We start from the raw sequence: 9033 nt of genomic DNA on the forward strand, positions 1-9033 counted from the left end.
AAAAAAAATTTTTTAAGTTTATTTATTTTGAGAGAGAGAGAGGGAGAGCAGAAGTGGGGAGGAACAGGGAGAGGGCGAGAGAGAGAGAGAGAGAGAGAGAGAGAATCCCAAACAGGCTCCACCCTGTCAGTGCAGAGGCCAATGTGGGGCTCAAACTCACCAACCACGAGATCATGACCTGAGCCGAAATCAAGAGTTGGAGGCTTAACTGACTGAGCCACCCAGGCGCCCTGCATTGTTGTTCTTTTGATGGCCCACTTAGCCCCCCAGAGCTACAATACATTTGGCCACGTTTACTATAAACAATAGATTTTATCCCTGCAGTTTTTCAGGAAATTGCCATTCCCTCCAAGGAAGTCAATGCCTGCAGCACTGAGTGCATTAACCTGTCTGTTTGCCTCATTGACTTGGACAGAATGTTTGGCATCTTTCGGCCCCGACTCCTGTTGTCATTATTGCCTTGTGACTTTTGTGGAGAACATAGTTCCTATTACATTATTCTACAGATTCAATCAAACCGTGACTCAGGCAGTGTTGCTATCTTCGGAGTGACATTTTCCATGAATGCTCCTAACTCTGCGGTTGGAGGAGCATGACCCATGGCGCTGGGGCAGTGCTGAAGCAGACCGTGTTACTCTCCATCCACTGTTAGGAACCCTGGGGAGGAAATAAATACTTGTGTATCCGAGCCAACAAGAAGAGGAAGGAAGAGCCATAAATGCTATGGGCTCTTTTGATTTGGTTTGACTTCAACATGATTTTACAGCCTACGTTGTAACCAAAGGCCCTTCTTTCATATCACTTTGCCAGTCTGAATATGAAAATGTGTGGGTAGTTTCTCCAAAGTGTGGTCCAGGTAAGAGGTCTCCCCTGTGGAGATATCAGATATTAGGTATTAGAACCCATATATTTATTTAAAACATTAAAAAGAATGAATTGGTTAAGTGTCTCACTCTTGATTTTAGCTCAGGTCATGATCTGACAGTTCGTGGGATTAAACTCCGTGTCTGGCTCTGCATTGACAGTGGGGAGCCTGCTTGGGATTCTCTCTGCCTCCCCCGCCCCCACTCCTGGGTGCTCTCTCTCTCTCTCTCTGTCTCAAAATAAATAGTTAAAAACTTAAAAAAAAGAATGAATTAGAATTTTATTCTAGGCAATAAAGAAATTAGTGGTGACTTTAACTGGGCTAGATGTTAGACGGTCAGGGTATCATGAGGGAAGTGTGTTGGTCACACAGCAGGGACACCATTCATTAGTTTATTTTCCAGCATCTTGTGATGTTTTGCACTTTCTGTGAGCTTGGTTAAGTGAGCAAGGACCTTAAGATATTTATGTTGTGAAAACTTGTAATAAAGGTAATATTAGGTCATAATTCAAAGCCAATGGTGGAGCTGATCCCTTCTGACATGAAGTTGACCCATAACTTCAAAATTATGAACCAAACGATTTGAAACACAGATTTTGTTACAGGCGGCGTTGTGCCCGTCCCCCAGTTCATATGCTGAAATCCAAACCTCCAGTCCCTCAGAACGTAGCCTTATTTGGAGATAGGATCTTTACAGAAGTAATCAAGTTAAAATGAGGTCAGTCAGGTGGGTTCTATTCACTATGACTGGTGTTCTTATACAAAGAATTTGGACACAGAAATATGCACAGAGGGAAGACCATGTGAAGACATGGGGAGACAATGGCCATTTACTAGCCAAGGCAAGAGGCCTGGAAAAGATTCTTTCCTTACAGCTCCAAGAAGGAACCAGCCCTGCCAACACCTTCATCAGTCATGACTTCTGGCTTCTAGCTTTGTGAGAAAATAAGTTCCTGTGGTTGAAGCCACCCAATCTATGGTACTTCATCATGGCAGCCCGAGCTGACTAATACAGATTCACATCCAGTCTCATTAGCAGTGGGGCTGGGTCATTATGTATTATGCTTTGAGGTATCAGTTCATGATACTGTGGAGGCATTAACACTAGAAAGACATTTGAAACTAGGCTTTCAGCACATGAATACAAGCCCAAAGTTCACAAACAATGAAATGTGTTCAATCACAGCCATCGCTAACAACAGTACTATTAGATTTCTGGGAGGGGCAGAAAGGTTTTTTTGTACCATTAATAAATGAAATAATTTTAAAAATAGTGATGTTTATTTTAACTAATTCTCTAATTATTTTGGAGATTAATGTCTATCTCCATTTTATTACATAGTTAATAGGATAGTCTGACAGTAATACGTATATATAGTTTACAAATAAGTATACATAAATAGGGTGAGTGCTCAAATATGTTTTGTTGAAGGTGTGTAGTTAAAAACATTTAGGGAACCACTGTCCATGACAATGTGGCTTAGATTCCTCCGTTCTAAACCTGTATACTTTAGATCCTTCAGATCCAGAACATGATAGAACAATTTTTCAAGGCAGTGGAGGTCGTAAAATAACCAGAGTTTCATTCTGAGAGTACAGAGTTTATGCCTTAGGAGACTCATATTTTCCTATGACGTTTTAAATAAAAAGATTTTCTTGATGGGTTTCAGGTTTTAAAGACAGTTTTTAAAATGACTTAAATATGTTTCTATATAGAAATTAACTTTTGTTAGTGGTTTTCCCTATTTACCATTTGTCTTCTATCTGGTACTATTGTTAAAATTCTCACAGTGGCAAGTGTTATGCCCAGAATTCGTGATCCCCAAAGACCACCAGGGAGCTGAGTCCGATGCAAAAGCAAAAGAGCCTTTATTCAAGCTAGCTCGAGCTCAATCCCCTACCTGCACCCACGCAGTGGTGAGATGCCGGGGAGAGAGAGCGAGTTTCAAAAGCACAAAGGTTTTATTGGGGTCTAGGGGCAGTTGGTGAGGTAATGGCTGTGGCCTCAGCCAATTGGCTGGGGAAGGGTCGTGGCCTCGGCCGATTGGCTGGGGAAGGGTTGGAGTCCTGTTATGCAGGTCTCCGGGCATGTTTTGATTGGGAAGTTTGAACGGGTGAGGGGGAGGTTACTCAAGGGGAGGAGGCGTGGTCAAGGTGGAGGACACAGAACAAGATGGAGTCGGCTGGCATAGGTCTGCCCTTTCAGCAAAAAGATCCAGGCACAGATCTAAGAAGTTGGGAAGGGTCCTCACCAACCCATGTATTTGGAGATTTTTTGGGTACGTTGCAAAGAAGAAAGCTAGTTGGTTCAGTAGCTACCCCTGGAGAATGCAGTTGAATGCAGTTAAAGTTTGGGGTAAGGAGAGACCTTCATACACATCAGGTACACACACATTCACACACATATACAGACACACACACACACAAACACGCCAGCATGCATGTATCCTAGGGGAAACCTGCCTGGCTTTTTACCAGAGACCTAGCTGCTCCTTCCACTGTAGAAGAATGCACAGTAATCAGCATTCTATGTGTTTTGAGTGGCAGGGTTCAAATTAGCAGTGATGCAATAAATGAGCATCATTTATTGGGCTGTTGCAATTTTGACTCTCTTCCATCTTCAAAAGGGCCCCAAAGGACAAAACATTTAGTATGTGTAAGCAAACAGTGACTTGCCTTATGAGGTCTAAGACTGTTTGTAGAGTTTTCTGATTACCATCAAGGAAAGCAGAGAGAGAGAGACATTGGTTCATGTTTTTTTTTTTTTTTATCTGTCTCAAGCAAATATGTACTTGATTTTATCTACCAGTCTTGCAAATTATCATATGTCCCAGAGGGCATCTAAATGCAGAATTTTCTGGTTTCATCCACGCACCACTGTACAAGTCATTGCCAATGTCAGAAGCTGGAAATATGTTATGATGGCAGAATGACACTGGCCAGTCCCTGTCTCTGCCCCTCCTTAGTTCCAGTGGAGCTTAAATTGCTCAGGTGGCAAAAGTCACCCTCCAATGGAGAAGGTGTATAAAGAGAATAATAGAAGAGGTGAGACCAAGTCCTGGGGCTCCAGCACTAGGAGATTGAGGAGAGGGCACTGGGAGCAGTGAGATATCAGGAGAAAAAACTGAGTGTGGCATCATGGTACCCAAGGGAAGAAAATGTGACCAGCTCTATGCAATGACATCCCTATTCTCATCTTCCACAGTTGCCCATTTGTCCTTTTCAGTTGCAAGACTTTCTTTTATGCTGTGAGATCACTGAATGTGTGTGTCACTAGAATTTCCTAAGTTCTCCAAACCACTTGGAACTTATGCAACCTATCAAAAATGCCCTCCGTCTCATCTTTTACTTCCTGTTTTGTATTTCCTTTTTTGTATTGAGTCCTGCTGGGAATTGACACTAAATGGGACCAAGTTCAGGTTGGAGGGAGAATTTTACTAAAAATTGAGGGATGCCTTTGGCAATGAAATTCCATTCAACAAGTGTTTACTCAATACTTACTAAGTATGAGATGCTATTCAAGGTGCTGCAAGAAATAAAAAATTAAAGAAATCCATTTAGATGCCCTGCAATGCCTGCAATATAGGAATGGGATAGGAAAATATGCATAAAATGCTGTGGGGGTTTGATGGAGGAAGAGATCACATTCAGTGGGAGGGATTTTAAAAGACCCCAGGGAGGAGTTAACGTGTGGGGTTGGGCCTTAAAGAATGGTTGGAGTTTTGAAAGGCAGAGATGAACTAAAGAGCAGTTCAGGAAAATGGGAACGTGAGCAAAGGCACAGAAATGGGAAAGTATAGCTCACTTTTGGAGAAAAGGTAGTAAATTTGGAACATAAAGATATGCATGTCAAAAACAAAACAAAACAAAACAAAACAAAACAAACTGAAAGAGTAAGGTTAAAGAAGAAGCATGATGATCTGTGTCGCAGAGCCCTGGGCAGGGAGGCAGCGAGGGCGTGTTGTGAGAAAAGACACAGCGGCAGGCCAGAGATAGATTTGAAGTCAAGTCTCCCCCCAGATATGAGCTCTGTGATATGAGTTGTCAAAGGAAGTTCTCTAAACCTCTAATTTTCCTAATGTAAAAGGCACTTGTATACTTCCCTAAAAACAAACAAACAAACAACACTAAGCCAAATCAAACCAAACCACAACGTTCTTCATAATGGTGGCCTGGAGACATAAATATGGAGTTAAGTTATGTTCAGTATCTCTTGCCTAAGAAATCAGGGAAATGCATGGGAGGCTTAGATTTCTTAAGAAAGGTTAGCACAGATTGTGCAAGAGAGAGAGGGTGTAATAAGACCTTTTGTCTTATGAAGGCTTAACTCCTAAACGTACATCCCTCTTTGGAGAAGGGAGAAAAGGATTCTGCGAGGTGGTAGATGTTGGAATTTGTACCTAACAGCATCCCTGGGCACTGGCCAACACCCTGGGAAGTGGATGTGTGTGATGAGAAAGAGCAGGAAAAAAGAGCTGCAACCGTAGAGCTGAGCCTAGTCCTAGGAGATGGGGAGGTCCTTTCTCAGGGAACCACAGAAATCTTGAGGGGGTGTCTAGACCAGCGAAGGCGCTTTGGGTGGGGACACGCTCTCTGTGTAGAACCCGTCTTCAACAGTGCCACCATGTGGCAGAGAGGAGCAATGGCAGCTATAATTTGATCTGACTTTCAGTTGTGTCTGCTCTGTGTAAGCTCTAACGAGCACCGAAGCCCCAGCTCTTGGAGACAGTAAGCGAAGAGACTTAAGAGGCTGACGCCCTGCATCCTGATGGTAGACAATATAAGAATTTGGGAAAGTAATTGAAAAGTAAGGAGAAGTAATGATCTGTAATTCAAATTTCTAGAGCAGTTCTAAGTGGTTAGGGATAATTTGGAATAAAAACAGAAAAAGGTAACTCTTAAGGGTTGACTTTTGTGTCGCTAGAAGACTCAGCTATCCAGAAAACTCCCATTCCCTACGTTTCCGGGCTGAGGAGATTTTATTTCTGTTTTTACTCTTTAGGGAAGGAAGAGAAATGATTGCATTTCTATTTGAAATTTGACTTCCTTCCCATGAATCTCTGGAGGACAACGTTTCTAAATGATTCTAGATATCCTGTCTATACCTTTTAACATCTCTGCATTTATCCCTGGAGTTTCTTGTGGGTGAGAATGGATATTAGAAAAGAGATGATGAGAAAAGCATCAGTCATGTTAATTAGTGTCTGAATTACATCTATTCCTGGTCAGTTGTCACTAGGCAAAACTCTAAACTTCAGTCAGGGTCTGGGCTAATTGTGCTCTGGGTCTGATAAGGAGTCATTGAAAAGTGAGCAATGAGTAAGGTCAAAGCTACGCATTTCTTCTTTGTTAACTCTTTTATCATTCATCATTGGTTTAGTATTTATCGGATTTTGGAAGGTAAGTCAATACTTACATTTGGAGGGTTCTGTAGTGGTCATTTGGTTCTGCCTTTCATCCCAAGCAGAACTTTCTGCAAAATGCCTGATTTTTGTAAAGAAGATCAAGCAGGATCTGCTAAAACACACGTAGCCACTACTTTGTGAGACAGACCATCCACTTAATTCTTTTATTTTATTTAAAGTCAATTGATTTATTTTGAGGGACAGAGAGACAGAGCACATGAGTAGGGGAAGGGCGGAAAGAGAGGAGGCAGAAAGAATCCCAAGCAGTCTCCATGCTGTGAGCACAGAGCCCAATGCGAGTCCCGAACCCGCGAACCATAAGATCATGACCTGAGGCAAAGTCAAGAGCTGGATGCTTAGCAGACTGAGCCAGCCAGGTGCCCCAGAGACCATCCCTTTAATATTCAAAGTGCAGTGTAAGGAGCAGCACCAGGACATTGCCCGTGAATTAGTTAGAAATGCTGGATTTGAGGCTTCACCCAGACTTGGATTTGACAAGATCCGCAGGTATGCACATACTCTTTAGTGTTTGAGAAGCGCTGGGCTTTTCCATTATTGGATGGTTGTGGGTGTCAGAAAATCGCATGTTACTAAAACCTGCTGAGCTGGTGTGGTCTGTGGACCAACCTGTATCTGCTTAGCCTTGCCTGTCCTCAGCCCCCCGAGGCTAACTCTGCTCACTCCCATTCCTGCAGCTCTAAAAGGTGTGGCTGCTGCCGCCATTGCAGTGACCTCATCTCCTTGCCCTCCAGTTGTCTCTGACCTCCCCCTGGGTGGTCACACTCACTACATAGAAGCTGAGGCAGCTCTGGTGCCCAAAGTAGATCCCACTGGAGTGGTGGGGACTCTGGTCTCTCCCAGTGCCCCTCAAAGGGGCAGAGGATGATAACTAAGGAGTGTGGGGGTGTTTATACCATGTGGAGAGAGAATAGAGACAGGAAGGATCCAGAAGATAAATTGCTAGCTCTTCCTGGTGTACTACGCTCCATAGTACATTGCCCTTCTCCCTCCACCTCACCAGAAACGTCCTGTGTGGCCAGCTGTGTTTTGGGGGAAGTTCTGCGTAGCTTGGTAATGTACTACCTTGTGTTTGTTCTCCCTCACGTGTCTTTTCCTTTACCTTTTTTTCCCCTCTCAGATTGCACCCCTAAGTAAAGCAGTAATACCTAAGCTTTGCCTTAAAATCTGTTTTGTAAGGAATCCAGACTAAGACATCTGCCTGGGATGAGTTTCACTCACCGCTTCTAATTCTGCCATCTGGTTGGCTTTGGAGTGGTTGATTTCATTCATATAACTTCTTCCTTCAAATTGTACGAGACAGCTCCCCATGCCTTTTCCCTTCTTGGCTAAACACCCTCCATTCCTTCGTGACTCTTCAAAATGAAGTTGCTGGGTGTCTCTCACATTCCTGTCACCCCACCTTCATATGTCTTCTTAAGTTGTGGCTCCTCTGGTGCCTTTCCAGGTCTGGTCGGTGCAGGGCTGAGCTCATAGGGTTCTCATCTGCTTGATTGTGGGCATAACACCACCACAGACATGGGTGTCCGGAGCGGGCCTGTTCCTGCAGGCAGAAGCTGACTGTTTGGGTTGTGGTGATCTGTTGTGTTAAGAAGAGCTTAGGGGAAGTTAGGTGGAGTGAACAAGGCAGATCTGCTTTGGTCTTCTGGGTCAGCTTCCGAGGGAGGGCCAGGCCATCTTTGGGACCTGGAGTTCCTCAGGGTGTCTGTGTCCCTTAAAGACACATTTGGGCTGACCCCAGGCCAGGGCCTGGTGGGACAAGGTGTTCAAGTGACTTCCCAGGGACTGTACCCTCCTTGGAGTTGGACACTTTATCAACTCTAATCCAGACAAATCCAGAGCCAGAGTTTGGGCAAGGGGTTCCCCACAAACATTAACATTACACCACCTTTAGGTTTTCAGTTTCAGAATACAAATGTAAGAGGAGGATCTAATAATTAGGTAAACTGTTCTAAGATCTAGAATATCTTATCTTTACGGAGGCCTTTTTTTTTTTTTTTTGACTTTTTAAAACCTTTTCAAAAAATATTTATTTTTGAAGGCGAGAGAGAAAGCACGAGCAGGAAAGGGGCAGAGAGAGAGGGAGACACAGAAACTGAAGCAGGCGCCAGGCTCCCAGCTGTCATGGGGCTTGAACTCATGAGCCGTGAGATCATGACCAGAACCGAAGTCAGATGCTCAACTGACTGAGCCACCCACATGCCTCTTTTGACCTTTTTAAAGACCCCATCCTATTACTCATCTCCAAACCCCCCCACCCCCCACTTTTCAGAACTTTTATGATTTATCAAGCACTGCCCAGGTTTTATGGGGCACACAGATTAGCATAAGATACAGCACCTGCCCTCCGGGATCTTGCAAAGGTACAGCCTATGACATAACACAGTACAAGGTACCTAATACTACTAGGAGGGTATGAATGCTGCCTGAACTCAGAGAAGTGGAGGAGCCTATATCTTAGAGTAGGCAGGGAGTCTCCGTGGATATTTCAATGAAGAAGAGAGTTTTAAATTTGCCATTGGATACTTTCCTATAAACTTCATGGCAGAAAGTTACAGAGACCCAATTCTTTAGGTCACTGAGGACTACATTGGTATTTCCCTTATTCCTTAAGGCAAAAGGTTGTGTCATGTTCTGTGATATTAATAGAATGCTGTCAATACGTATGGTTCAGTACCTTACCTGGGGCAGAGAAATGATGACATTTTTGCCTTTGGTTTAAAAGACTGGTGAGGAATCCATCCA

General features: G+C 43.6%; 1 long non-coding RNA gene across 2 annotated transcripts; it reads right to left on the reverse strand.

Moving 5' to 3' along the window:
- Positions 1-230: 230 nt before the first annotated feature.
- Positions 231-7719, reverse strand: LOC121031255 (uncharacterized). Of its 2 annotated transcripts, none has more exons than XR_005790628.1 (3): positions 7510-7719; positions 6282-6379; positions 231-870 (listed from the first exon to the last, which is right to left on the reverse strand). It is a non-coding gene; the product is annotated as an uncharacterized LOC121031255 (long non-coding RNA). The 2 variants fall into 2 exon arrangements; XR_005790627.1 differs by having other exon boundaries at positions 6282-6382.
- Positions 7720-9033: the final 1314 nt, after the last annotated feature.

The sequence above is a fragment of the Herpailurus yagouaroundi genome, unplaced genomic scaffold (genome assembly GCF_014898765.1).
Source record: "Herpailurus yagouaroundi ecotype Mexico unplaced genomic scaffold, PumYag 141, whole genome shotgun sequence".
Lineage (NCBI taxonomy): Eukaryota > Metazoa > Chordata > Mammalia > Carnivora > Felidae > Herpailurus > Herpailurus yagouaroundi.